The sequence below is a fragment of the Schistocerca cancellata genome, chromosome 7, assembly GCF_023864275.1.
Source record: "Schistocerca cancellata isolate TAMUIC-IGC-003103 chromosome 7, iqSchCanc2.1, whole genome shotgun sequence".
Lineage (NCBI taxonomy): Eukaryota > Metazoa > Arthropoda > Insecta > Orthoptera > Acrididae > Schistocerca > Schistocerca cancellata.
In genome coordinates, this window is record NC_064632.1 from 343945206 (window position 1) to 343960623 (window position 15418).

Sequence of the window (15418 nt, forward strand, 5' to 3'; positions counted from 1 at the left end):
TTTTATCATTTTCTCTCAAAATTCTACACTACTGGCCATTAAACTTGCTACACCACGAAGATGATGTAATACAGAAGCGAAATTTAACCGACAGGAAAAAGATGCTGTGATATGCAAATGATTAGCTTTTCAGAGCATTCACACAAGGTTGGCACCGGTGGCGACACCTACAACGTGCTGACATGATGAAAGTTTCCAACCGATTTCTCATACACAAACAGCAGTTGACTGGCGTTGCCTGGTGAAACGTTGTGATGCCTCGTGTAAGGAGGAGAAATGCGTACCATAACGTTTCTGACTTTGATAAAGGACAGATTGCAGCCTATCGCGATTGCAGTTTATCGTATTGCGACATTGCTGCTCACGTTGGTTGAGATCCAATGACTGTTAGCAGAATATGGAATCGGTGGGTTCAGGAGGGTAACACGGAACGCCGTGCTGGATCCCAATGGCCTCGTATCACTAGCAGGTGAGATGACAGGCATCTTATCCGCATGGCTGTAATGGATCATGCAGCCACGTCTCAATCCCTGAGTCAACAGATGAGGACGTTTGCAAGATGACAACCGTCTGCACGAACAGTTCGACGATGTTTGCAGCAGCGTGGACTATCAGCTCGGAGACCATGACTGCGGTTACCCTTGACGCTGCATCACAGACAGGAGTGCCTGTGATGATGTACTCAACGACGAACCTGGGTGCACGAATGGCAAAACGTCATTTTTTCGGATGAATGCGGGTTCTGTTTACAGCATCATGATGGTCACATGTGTTTGGCGACATTGCGGCGAACGCACATTAGAAGCGTGTAATCATCACTACCATACTGGCGAATCACTCGGCGCGATGGTATGGGGTGCCACTGGTTACACGTCTCGGCCACCTCTTGTTCGTATTGATGGCACTTTGAACAGTGGACGTTACATTTCAATGTGTTGTGACCCGTGGCTCTACCCTTCATTCGATCCCTGCGAAACCCTACCTTTCAGCAGGATAATGCCGGACTGCATGTTGCAGTTCCTGTACGGGGGCTTTCTGGATACAGCAATTGTTCGACTGCTGACCTGGCCAGCACATTCTCCAGATCTCTCACCAACTGAAAACGTCTGGTCAATGGTGGTCATGCAACTGTCTCGTCACTCTACGCCAATAACCACTTTTGATGAACTGTGGTATCGTGTTGAAGCAGCATGGGCAGCTGTACCTATACACGCCATCCAAGCTCTGTTTGACTCAATGCCCACGCGTATCAAGGCCGTTATTACAGCCAGAGGTGGTTGTTCTGGGTACTGATTTCTCAGGATCTATGCACCTAAATTGCGTGAAAATGTAATCACATGTCAGTTCTAGTATAATATATTTGTCCAATGAATACCCGTTTATCATCTGCATTTCTTCTTGGTGTAGCAATTTTAATGGTCAGTAGTGTAAGAAGGTGTGCACGGCATGCTACAATGTCCTCCCTCTCAACCCGAACTGTTTGTCTATTTTTACATTTCTTAAAACAAAATCCCTTACAAATTTCAAAGCAGACAATGATTGGATCTAAATGTTCAAGACCAGACACAATTTAATGTGTAAATGCATTCGAGTTAATGCTGGAAGCGTAAACACTGACACAGTTCAATCATGGAAAAATACTTTTCCATCACTCACAGAAATTACAGTCCCAATGATGTTTTTAATGGAGATGAAATGGACTTATTTTTTCACCTTTTGTCTGATAAAACCTCAAGATCAGAGGGGAAAAAACGTAAAAAGATGCTAACTGTTTCATTATATTGCAGTGAAAGTGGACCAGGATAGTTGGTGCCACTAATAACTGGGAATGCAAAGAGTACATGATGCTTTAAAATGTGCTGTCATTTCCATGTAAGTATACATCTAATGCGAATGCATGTGTAACAACAGCTATACTCTAATAATTCTTGCATGCCTGGGATGCAAGGTTTGGTGTTGGAAATAGGAAAATCCTCTGTTTATTGACCAGTGTGCAGCGCATCCCCAAGATACATTGTGTGCAGAATATAAACATAGTGTTTTCCCCCCCCAAATGCATTGCCACCTTCACCCACTTGACCAAGTCATCCAAACAAAAGCACAGGATAGCTTTTGTGTCTTCTACTAGGATGAGAAATGTCACAATCTTTGACACTATGCCGCTTTGTACCAAGTGCTTGGGATTCTGTGCAAGAATGCACAATCTCAAACTGCTTCAATAAGGCTGGCTTTCAATGCATGTTTACAAAAGACAACATGCCAGAAAACTAAGCCACTGCAGCTGAACAATGGCAGCAAATAATGGGGCAAGATGACAACATTGGCTATCTTGGCTTTGATGAATGTGCTGAATGTGACAAAGGTGTTACAATACATCAGTCCAAGACAACTGACGAAGTTATATTAGTTGTGAGCATGACATAGCATCCTATGACAAATTAATGGCTTCACAAAAAACAACCTAGAACAGATAGTTCAGAACTCCATTCATGATAGAAGTATATTGGATCCAAGGATGTCCACATCAAAACTGATATCAGTGCCCATGATGTGGTTGTGGCAACAATGATTACCAACGTACAAAGGACAACTAGAAGAAACAGAAAGTTATGCGGGGGAAGGTCAGAAAGTTAACGCACAATTTTTTTAACAAAAAGTTTAATACGTAACAAAATAAAATCACAAATGAACTTACATCTTTTACATACTTTTCTACATCATCACGAATGTTCTCAACACATTTCTCCCACCGCGGTACCAGTTTCAATATGCCCCGTTCATAGAAGTCCATTTGATTGAAATGTAGCCACCTGTGGATTGCTTATTTCACTTCCACATCTACCACAAAGCTCTGGCTGGCCAGGAGTTTCTTCATGGGACCAAACATGAAAGTCCGACGGTGCAAGATCTTGACTGTATGATGGATGCTGGAGCAACTCCCACCCAAATCTGGTGATTTTCTCATGAACAGGAACACACACATGGAGACGAGCATTGTGATGAAGTTTGACACTGTCAGCATTAATGTTATGGTGTTTGTCACAAAAGGCATGACACAACTTGACTGAAGTTTTAATGTAGGCTCCAGCATTCTCAGTGGTTGCAAAGTTGACCAATAACACACCATGCATATCCCAGAACACTGTCGCAAGCACTTCCATGGCAAAATGAGTAACTCTGAAATTCTTTTCGTACTGGGGAACCAGACTGTTACCACTTCATAATGGCCTCTTTGGTTTCAGACGTGTAGTGGTATGCCCACAACTCACCACCAGTGATGATACTTTCCAGGAAGTCATTACCTTCTGTAGGGTAAGGTGTTAAGTGATCCAAGCTTGTCGTCATTCGCTGGCCCATGTGGTTGTCTGTTGGGTCTTTGGCAGCCAGCAAGCATTAACTTTACAGAATTTCAACATGTCATGAACAGTATCATACACAGCACCATAGGAAATGTTGAACTACTACAGTAAGATTCGTACCTGCACATGCCAGTCATTCAAAATTGCTGCCTCAACCGCCTTGACATTATGCGGGGTTGCAGCCGCTACTGGCCACCAGGAGTGTGGCATATCACTAAGGTTCACACAGTTCTCTTAGAAGAGTGCACAACACCCAGAGAGATAGCTACAGTCCATACAGTCATCCCCATACATACCACGCATGTCCCTGTGAATTTCATTCAGTTCACATCCTTTGGCCCACAAATATTGAACAACACTTCACTGTTCTTCAAAAGTTGGCAACAGTAACATGCGTCCCGTGTTTGTTTTGTAGTTCAGGCTTCTCTCGCTAGAGATGCACATAAATACAAAATACCCTCCGCAGTGCAAACTTCAAACTACATTGTCACGAAATTTTCATGTTCCAGCTGCAATATCACAGGAGAAAAAAATTAATGTTTTTTAATTTCCAATCCTCCCTTGTATAAGTTCAATACAGTAAAATATAACAGCAGTACTGTCATATATCAAAGAGGAACTTGAAACTTTCAGCACGGGCCAAGATCACATAGAGGAACTATGGCTCAAATTATAAAGAATAGTTCACAATGCACTGGACAGATATGTAGCCAGTAGAATGATTTGTTCTGGGTGACACCCTCCATGGTATACAGTCACACTGTAAAGAAACTTCTAAAGAAACAAGAGGCTACTGCATAATAGGTGTGAAATGAAGCACAGGGTTATAAAGAGAGTTGCTGAATGAAACACGTTTGGCTGTCAAGAGAGCAATGTGTGAAATCTTCAATGACTACCATAGCAAAATACCATCAAGTGACCTTTTACAAAACTCAAAGAAATTCTGTCGTATGTTAAGGCTGTTAGTGGCAACAAAGTTAGTCTTCATTAACTCAAGAATGTGACAGGAACTGAAACTGATGGTAACAAAGCAAAAGCTGAAATGCTTAACTCTGTTTTCAAGTGTTCCTTTACAAAGGAAAATCCAGGAGGATTGCCCCAATTTAATCCTCTTTCCACTGAAAATATGACTGAAATAGATATTACTATCAATGGCACTGAGGAACAGCTGAAACCTGTTAAAACTGAACAGAGCTCCAGGGTCCAACAGAAACCCTATCATATTCTATACTGAATTTGCGGCTAAGTTACCCCACGTTCTAACTATAATATATTGTAGATCTCTTGCATAAAAAACTGTGCCCAGAGTTTGAAGAAAGCATAGGTCACACTTGTTTATAAGAAGGTTGTAGAACTAATCTACAAAACTACCATCCAATATCCTTGACATCGATTTGTTGTATGATCTTGGAACACATTCTGAGCTTGAACATAATGAGGTATTTTGAACATAATGACTTTCTCCATGCCAACTGACATGGATTCCAAAAGCATCTATTATGTGAAACCCAAATTACACTTTTCTCACACAGCATAATGAAAGCTTAGGGTTAAGGCAATCAGATTGATGCAATATTTCTCGATCTCCAAAAAGCATTTGATTCAGTACCGCATTTACACTTTTTGTCGAAAGTTCGATCATATGTTGCATAAAGAAAAATTTGTGACTGGACTGAGGAATTTTCTGTAGGGAGGCCATAGCAGGTTATCTTGGATGGAAAGTCAGCATCACATGTAGAAATAACTTCAGACGTGCCCCAGGTAAATGTGTAGGGACCCCTGCTTTTCATGTCGTTTTGATGGCTTGATGACAATATTAATAGTAACCTCAGACTTTTGCAGATGATGCAGATTTCTATAATATTGTTTGAAAAAAGCTGCATAAATATTCAGTCAGATCTTAAGATTTCAAAGTGGTGCAAAGATTGGTAACTTGCTTTAAATGTTCAAAAATTGTGCTCTTCACAAGTCAAAAAAGTGTAGTATCATATAATAACGACATCAATGAGACACAGTTGGAATTGGCCAACTCGTACAAATACCTCAGCAGGGATGTGAAATGGAACGATCACATAGGCTCAGTCGTGGGTAAAGCAGGTGGTAGACTTTGATTTATTATTAGATTACTGGGGAAATTCAATCAGTCTACAAAGCAGACTGTTTACAAATCATTCATGTGACCCACTCTAGAAGAATGTTGCTCAAGTGTGTGGGACTTGTACCAAATGTAACAGAGGATATCGAAAGTTCAAGGTGTGGCTATAAAATAATGGGACTGATGCTGTCACACAGCAAGTTCGCATGCATCAAAGATAAACAACCGACAGCTGTGAAGTGTGAAGCCCTCTCAGACAAATGCAGAATATCTGGTGTCTGTAGACAAATCAGTGGGGACGTGGCCAAATCAGTGGGGACGTGGCCAAATCAGTGGGGACGTGGCCAAATCAGTGGGGACGTGGCCAAATCAGTGGGGACGTGGCCAAATCAGTGGGGACGTGGCCAAATCAGTGGGGACGTGGCCAAATCAGTGGGGACGTGGCCAAATCAGTGGGGACGTGGCCAAATCAGTGGGGACGTGGCCAAATCAGTGGGGACGTGGCCAAATCAGTGGGGACGTGGCCAAATCAGTGGGGACGTGGCCAAATCAGTGGGGACGTGGCCAAATCAGTGGGGACGTGGCCAAATCAGTGGGGACGTTGCCAAATCAGTGGGGACGTGGCCAAATCAGTGGGGACGTGGCCAAATCAGTAGGGACGTGGCCAAATCAGTGGGGACGTGGCCAAATCAGTGGGGACGTGGCCAAATCAGTGGGGACGTGACCAAATCAGTGGGGACGTGACCAAATCAGTGGGGACGTGACCAAATCAGTGGGGACGTGACCAAATCAGTGGGGACGTGGCCTTCATTTGAATAAGACCTGTTATTTTGTTTTGCCAGAAAAATGATAAGAGCAACACACTGGCATGAAGTTTCCCATGAAACTTGGAAAAACTGTTACTGAAACCTATCTGTTACTAAAAGAAGTATATGGTAAAGACCATTATTACGTATGCAAGTTTTTGAATGGTTGAAACATTTCCCACATCGCCAAGTGGAATTTAAAGATGACTTGTGCCTGGGACGCCCTTCAACATCAAAAATGGATGACAATGTTGAAAAGTAGGTAATACGATTCTATCTGATTGTCAGCTGAGTATTTCATCAACTGCCGAAACCGTAGGCCCAACTTCATCGAGAGCAAAACAAATTCAAATGAGTAAGTAAAGATTCAAAGTGATGATCATTCCTTCCTCCTCCCCCTCAATATTCATGGAATTTATATCTTCACTGAGCACCTGAATGTCAAACTATTAATCAATATTACTACCTTCAGGTTCTTCCTCAACTCCATAAGAGAATAAGGAAAAAAACCACAAAAATTGTGGAAGAACAAGTCATGGGTTTCATATCAAGACAACGCAGCATCTCATACTGCATGACTGTCAAGAGGTTTCTAGCGAAGTACAGTATCCCAGTGTTAGACCACCCACCTTATTCGCCTGACCTAGCACTATGTGATTTACCTACTCCGCAAGGTCAAATCTGCATTAAAAAGAACAAGATTTCAGCCCACTGAAATAGCGAAAGAAAAAGTGAAACATGTCAGTAAGGAGCTCACAGGGGAAGACTTCCAGCACTACTTCAATCAATGGAAAATTCACATGGACTGTTGAAGGGACGGAGGAGGGGAGTATACTAAGGGTGACAATAACATGTATGTATCTGAAATAAAATGTTTCACAGAAATAGACCTATTATGTTATACAGAGAAAGGCAGCAAGAATGGTCACAGGTCTGTTTGACCGGTATGAAAGTGTCACAGACTTGCTGAAGAAACTGAACTGACAGGCTCTCGAAGGCAGATGTACACTATCCTGGGAAAGATTACTTACAAAGTTTAAAGAACAAGTTTTAATTGGTGACTCTCGGAATATACTGCAACTCACTATGTATCACTCTCGCAGGGATCGTGAGGACGAGATTACATTAATTATAGCACGCACAGAGGCATTTAAACGGTTATTCTTCCTGTGGTCCATACATGAATCAAATGGGAAGAAATCCTAATACAACAGGACGTACCCTCTGCCATGCGCTTCACAGTGGTTTGCCAAGTATAGATGTAGATGTAAGTCTTGCAGGAACAGATGCAAAGAAGCAAGAAGAAAATGGAGATCACAAGCTACTGAAACAATGTTTTGGGTTTTGAAGTCAACAAAAAAGTAATGAACATATTAAGCAGGATGGACAATATAATATTAAAATTAGGAAAAACAAGCAGTGAGCTATTGATATGTTTTCACTCCTTTGTAAGACAGGACTATGCACTTTATCATCTTCTGTTATAGTCTAGATGGTTAAACGATGTACAATACACCAATAGTTTGTTAAAATGACAACCCCTATTCAGTTCCCAGTAGTGATTCACCGATGGAGAGTTGCTAAATGAACAATGTTTGTTTGTTCTGAGAAGGTTAATAAAGACTGCAATGTTAGCATATTTTTATTTTTTCTACATCACATGCCAAGAACATATTTTAGATGCTACACTTTCCTGTGTTCCAACTGGCTGATGACAGAAGTGTACACACATTTGATATACAGGATTTAGCTAGTCTTGCCATATGTGGAACATTTTTGCTCATTATATAACTAAAAGTAAGTTTGATGGTTTCTGGGTATGACATTAAGAACTTGTCCCCAAAAAGTCACATTTTGAATTATAATTTATTGAGATGCTAACAAGTTTCCACTTAACTAACTGAGACCAAGTGATGCTGATTGACTGCTGTTTCATCTATGCCAACTGCATAATTGGGATCGATATTACGGGACATGTGTTCAACACAACTTTCCCAGCCATTATCAACTTTCTAAACCTTACACTTGCTACTTCTCAATCATGTAGATCCTCAGCTGGCCTTGAAGAGGCTAAATGTATCCAAATCCAGGCCTTCCACCAAACTACTGATGGTATGGTGAATCCATTAAAATACCTTCTGGATGGTATTTGACATTCTGACTGGTCAACTTGTGACGAAGCAAGCTAGAATATTTTTATTTTCCCTCCTTTAAATTCATTGTTCCTTGCCTGACTTATTACCATTAACATTTATGAGTATAATCTGCATTTTCATAAAAGAGGAGGATTGGCCCTCAGTTTTAAAGAATATAGCACCAGATGTAATTTTGTGCTTAGTTTTATATATGTAATCGATTTTCTAATTGATTTAGACTATTCCTAGTTAGTGTTTTCTGTTATAGGGTGAAATCAGTAACAGTTTTGTAACTTAAATTATATTTTTAAATTATAAACAAATACAAATTCTGTTCTAATTATAAACATTTGGAGGAACAATTAATAGCTTTCTTTAATTATTTATTTGACTCTATTTGAAAACATGTTAGTAAAGCCAGCTCTTAATTAATTCTAAAGTAATTACCAGTTTTGTCCGAAGTACTGTTTGCATACCTATATCTGTTAATTTCATCACTAAAACAAATAATTCAGCTTAACCCCTGTGGTAGAAGAAACTGTTAAAAAGAACTAATTTTTTGATGCATTCAGTTGCTTGAATGAGTTTCGTTTTAATTGTAATTTCTGTAAATTAAATATCAAACAATGTGTAGTTTCAGTGCCTATTATTGTGATGATACATAAGAGCCTGATTTTTGGTCCTGAGACAGTCAGTCCATGACCGAGTTTCAGACATTTAACCGTTAAATAAGTGTTACACCAATAGACCGTGTGTTAAAACAATGACAGTTTCTGTTTAATTTATTTGAAAGACTGAAATGTGTGGTTAGGTTTTTACTGCTCGTAGATGTTCAACACACAAACTATTATAGCAATATGTTGATGTTTGCCTGCAAACTATTGATGAGGCTTACCGAAATTTGCCAATAGTTAATTGACCCTATTAACTGTGTATATTGGGGGGTTGTGAACAGTAAAAGTAAAGAACTGTGAAATGCAACTATCCACCTGTCGGCTACATTATTTACAGTAGTCAGTGTAGAAATTCCACCTCCATTTCTCAGCCAGTACCACAATGCAGAACGTCAACGCCGAGGACCATCAACGAAGAAATAAAAAAGGCGAACGTCACAAGCTATAGAGGCTGACTTCAGCTTCTATTCAATTTCATCAGAACAGTAATAAATTTATGATGACTGTTCAAATAATACCAGCCTTATATATAAAAATCAGTCATCATTCAGATACAATTGTTGCAGAATTTCTCTGTACAACTCCTTATTGATGGTAACACCTTCTGGGTGCGTTCTCGCAATGGACCAGGTCATTGGAGTAAAAAAAGATGAGTCAGCATGACTTTCATGTTGCTGTGGACCTGACTTGCTTTTTTGGGTATTGGGGATGATGGATGCTTCCATATCAATGATTGGAACTTTGTATCTTGGTCATACCCATAAGCGCTAGATTAGTCACTAGTGATCACTGTGTTAAGGAAGTTGGGACTATGGTTCACAGTATCCAGCAAGCCCTGTGCAATCTCCAAGTTTTGGTACACATTTTACTGAGCTGCTCCTGCGTTCCCATTGTTCCATTAAAATGGAATTAATGGGATCAATACTAATTTTAACCTCGCCTGCAAGTTGTCCAATTATGATTCATCTATCCTGCATTTCCATGGTCCTTTTCGTGGCAAAGAACAACCTCATTAGCGAATGTTGAAGACCTAACTGAACATGCTTCACTCTTCACTGACAAGTGTTGTCTTTTATCTGTGTGGTATAGGGTGTCCATTTCATTTTCATTGAAGAAGGGGACATTTAAAATAATTTAGAAAAAAACCTGGGCCAATGACAAAAAAACGGGACATAAATATTGTATTGACTAAATTTAATACACATACAAGTTTACCTTTACAACGTGCACTCAGATGATCCCAAATCACTTTTTACAGTTATTCTGTCACACCATCACTGTACTTTTCACTTTTATGTACAGCAGCGTTTGACCCAGGAATTGCCAGACAAAACTCCACCAAATGAATCATGTTTTTCATGTTAATGTTTTTACTTTTGAAATAAGCAAATATTTTACACCACATTGCACTAACACTTTCTTTGTCTCCTCCTTCACTTTTTATGAAGTTCTGTATATAAGTACAACATAACTTCTGCATAATTTCAGTGCAGTAATGTGTTCATTGAAAATGTGTGTGTGTGTGTGTGTGTGTGTGTGTGTGTGTGTGTGTGTGTGTGTGTGCGTGTGTGTGTGTGTGTGTGTGTGTGTGTGTGCGTGTGTGTGTGTGTGTATGGTTATAGTAGAGGGAAACATTCCATGTAGGAAAAATATATCTAAAAACAAAGATGATGTGACTTACCACATGAAAGTGCTGGCAGGTCGACAGACACACGAACGAACACAAACATACACACAAAATTCAAGCTTTCGTAACAAACTGTTGCCTCATCAGCAAAGAGGGAAGGAGAGGGAAAGATGAAAGGATGTGGGTTTTAAGGGAGAGGGTAAGGAGTCATTCCCGTCCCGGGAGCGGAAAGACTTACCTTAGGGGGAAAAAAGGACGGGTATACACTCGCACGCACACACATATCCATCCACACATATACAGACACCACAGGTGTCTGCTTGTGTCTGTGTATATGCGGATGGATATGTGTGTGTGTGCGAGTGTATACCTGTCCTTTTTTCCCCCTAAGGTAAGTCTTTCCGCTCCCGGGATTGGAATGACTCCTTAGCCTCTCCCTTAAAACCCACATCCTTTCGTCTTTCCCTCTCCTTCCCTCTTTCCTGACGAAGCAACCGTTTGTTGCGAAAGCTAGAATTTTGTGTGTATGTTTGTGTGTCTATCGACCTGCCAGCGCTTTTGTTTGGTAAGTCTCATCATCTTTCTTTTTAGATATATTTTTTCCACGTGGGATGTTTCCTTCTATTATATATATATAACTTCTGCACCATTTCAGTGCAGTAATGTGTTCATTGTAAATAAGTATTGCAGTAGTTGTATTACATGTTTATTACCTTATAAATAAATAAAAAAACTTTTTTATTTTAAATTCAGTGCATTAGTATTTGTAAAATGACTTAGTGTTCATTAAAAAATGACGATCATTCCACTTGGGACCTGTGGAATGGTACATTAGCTTATTTGTTTTAGTTGTAAATATTTGGCATGTATAGTTGTTTTTCTGACATGTTCCACATCCTAGAGGACCTCCTCACTACGGATCAATTGGAATGAAAGTAAATCTAATCTAATCTAATCTAATCTGTGTACATGAAAATTCATCGAACAGGTCGTCTTCATCAACAGGAAAATTTGATACAGTACTTTTAACAAAAACACAACAGTCCTGAATATCCTTCCGCTGTAGCTGCTCCTTTTCAGTATTAACCCGGTCAAATGCTTTAAAAGGTGTGAGAAATGGTGAACATTCTTTAATATACTCAATGCAAGAGTCATAGAAGATGTTAGCATAAATATGAAATTGTTCTACAGTAATTTCACCCTCTTCTTCCAGCTTTCTTACAGTCTCATGTACAAAGGATGCGAGAAATCTTTCAGATTTTCTACGTTGTAATTTGCCCAATAATTTGTTTATTTCTTGGTAAACTTCCACTATTGTGATTTCTTGTTTCTCAATAACTTTAATTGTTGTGGAGAAAGGTTGTAGCTGGCTAACAAGAAAATGTAGAAGAACAATAGACACAGGGTTATCAAAGAACTGTTTAAGGATAACAGGACACTTATCAAGGGAAATGAAATATGATTTCAAAGCACGAAATATCTCTACAATTCTTTCCAATGCTGGCAGCAGAGATAGCCACCTTGTCTTGCTGTGCCCAAGTACAGTTTTGTATTCAGTTTCAGTAAACTTACTGTATACGTAAGGAAATGCTGGTAGATTTTGTTTACAATTAATTGGCAGTCGATGGGTAGGCAATCTGAGCCAGTTTGTAAGGAATTTTGCACCACATGTGTTGGACAGCTAACACCTACTATATTATTCACTGTGTACTGTTGCAGTTTATAGACCAAATTGTATTTTCCTTTCCTCTGCTTACCACCAAAATTGGTGTTAGTGTGGTTTGCAGAAACTGCAATCACCTTTCCCTCAAGATCATATTTCTTTAAAACCTCCAGCACATAATTGTGAAGTAAATCTGAAGTTTCTCCAGCTAAATTAACCAATTCGAGCACTTTCACCGTGATGCCATTTTCAGGGTGAAAATATCTGATAAGGAGAGGAATCAACTTCAAATCCAGATGATTCGATGTATCAATCATTATAGAAGTGAATCGAGCACTTTTCAGTTCATTTAAAACCTGCTGAGCTGCATACGGTGCAATAACATTTGAGATGATTGTATTACATTTTGTGTGTCCACATGTGAATTTAGGATTGAAAAGTTTTTTAACAACTGTTGTAGTACAGTCCATTGACTTAAAGCTATGCTTATGCATTGCACTGTGGTATGCAAACGTAGCTTCTTGTGCTGCCAACTGCCTATCCATTTCCGTTACTGATTTTAAGTTTACATAGTAGTCACTCACGCATTTATTTGCTCTTTTCGTTTGATCACTCATGCGATGTTTCGCTGTCTTAATGTGATTCACATGTCAGACCTTCCACCATGACCAATAGCAAATTTTGATCCGCACAATGTACATTATACAGTTTCTCCACTACCACTGATAAAAGGAAACTCGCTTTTTATATTGCTGTTAAAATTACATTTTCATTTTGGAATAATGAAACAGTGATTGCACAGTGCAAAACATTAACAGTGTGGTGACGAAAGCCAGAGAGCACATATCAGTAGTGCAGAGTATCTCTGGACCGAAAGGACGGATTCAGTGGATCGATTTAGAAGAGAAGAATCTTCGTTGTTATTCGTAACCTATAGTGCGTTTAAAATTACTTGCGATTTTTGACAGTTCGGTACATGTCTGGGGTATGCTGAAAGTCATCACACGCTCCCTAGCGTAAAACATTGTGCAGTTAATAGCACAAGTCAAACAACCAGTAGCGTAAAATACTCTAGCCAAGCGGAATCATAAAAAACGGGACATTTGAGCATCCCCAAAAAAACTTTCGGGACAGTGGGACATTTTGGTAAAAAACGGGACTCTCCCGGGAAAAAAGGGACGAATGGACACCCTAGTGTGGTATTCACTGCTACGTCCCCAAACACTTATTGAATCTTTCGGATTATTTCAACTTGATAACCACCACCAAGCTTAAAACAAAATTTGTTGCAGTAACATTTTTCCACTTTTTCTGTAATTTTGCCCACAACGCAAAATCCAATGACTATCACTTACACGCGTTCACTTGTCAATGGATTGGCAGTGAATGGTCGCCTCCATAGTCATGAAAAAAAATTGAGTGTTAGCACTCACAAACAGAGAGCATGCATCCCAGATACCATTGGGGTTTCAACAATAAAAAATTAAGATCAGATACCTTCTGAACAGTCCTTGTATAACGGAAGGAAGAGCTGCACAGTGGGATCCCATATCCCCTAAAATATTTTCAGTAGCCTTGAGGCAATTTTTCAGAACTAAACTGTGAAAATGGAGAATGATACCTGTTAAAAGAAAGCTATCTGAATCACGTTTCTTTTGCTGACAACACTGGACTGTTCTCCTCTAATCCAGAGAACTTCCACACACTTACTAAATTAGATTTGAAAATACACCTAAAAATCAATCACAATAAGACTAAAATAATGTGTAATGAACACAATGGGAAGAAAATGGTACAAATCAGTACAAGAATTTTCATATTTTTGGCATGAAAAGAAATACCCAGGGAAGTATAAAAGATCAGGAGTGCTTTTGGTGAACTAAACAGGGTTTCCTAAACCAAACTTCTGATGTGTCTAAAAAGGAAAAATCAACATTAGCAATCAACATGTGTCATCAGTTGTGACTTGGGACAGTAAGCAATCTACCAACTTCTAATGCAAAAAGCATACAGAAAGAAACATAAATGTGGATCAACAGACAATGGAGGGAGAGAGAGAGAGAGTGGGGGTGGCGATTACATGGAAAGACAGGAATAAAAATAAATGAATCTCATAAGCAACTGGAGTGAAAGACATGATTATGACTGTAATGCAAAAGTATTGGAAGTGAGCAAGACATGTGGCCTGGTGGATGGATGGTTGGTGAACCAAGGAATGCACGCAGATAGCATTAGAAAATCTGAAGTAAAGACATTGATGCATGTAGGTAAGGACTATAATGTACAGAGAAGTCTAGATGGTGCCTTTATCCAGAGGAGGATGTCAAACAACTGATGAGGATACATCTGTAGTTAGCAGTAGTGGCTGATGAAATGTTTAGAGATTTAAGAAACTACACACTTTTCACATATTATACAAGTTTTGTTTGCTATCTTCAATTAGGTGAGGACTGTGTACAAACACTCAAATAAATTTTTGAAAAGTGCAAAATGTTCACTTATTTTCCATTAAACTGTTAGGAACTTAAGGATTTGCAAGGCGAAGGTATGAAACAAGTGATTAATGGGATAAGAGACCATCATATAATGTCTTCAATTTTAATGTAATCAAGATCCAGTGGGGGCTCCAGAGGCTGCAGATTAGCAAGACTTTTATCCAAACACCCACTGTTCCCATCACACACACCTTCCTTCAAAATCTGACTGACAAAAATAAGACCCTCATATCCTTTGTGACACTGGTTTCCATCACTATAGCCAATAATGCTAACTGAAGAATTAAGAGCATTAAAAATGTTGATGGACGTATTTATGAATGTTTCCTTGTTGTGGAAAAAACAGTTTTGCTGAGTCCAAAGTGCCAACATTTAAGAGAAGTGAAACTTGAGACAATCAGTAGACATGCTATGAATTCAGTGTATATATTTTGGGCACTGTTACATAACATGCTCTGGGTCCAAGTTCCCAACTCGAGAGTTAAATAAATCAAATATGAACAAATATTGGACATATGCAATTACACAACAATTGCAAAGCCCAACAACACAGAAATGTAACTG

The 15418-nt window shown here is 39.4% G+C and overlaps 1 protein-coding gene across 2 annotated transcripts in view; it reads right to left on the minus strand.

The window, feature by feature from the left end:
* The window catches only part of LOC126091842 (exportin-1), a 147549-nt gene that overhangs the window by 24170 nt on the left and 107961 nt on the right, over positions 1-15418 (minus strand). The window lies entirely within an intron of this gene.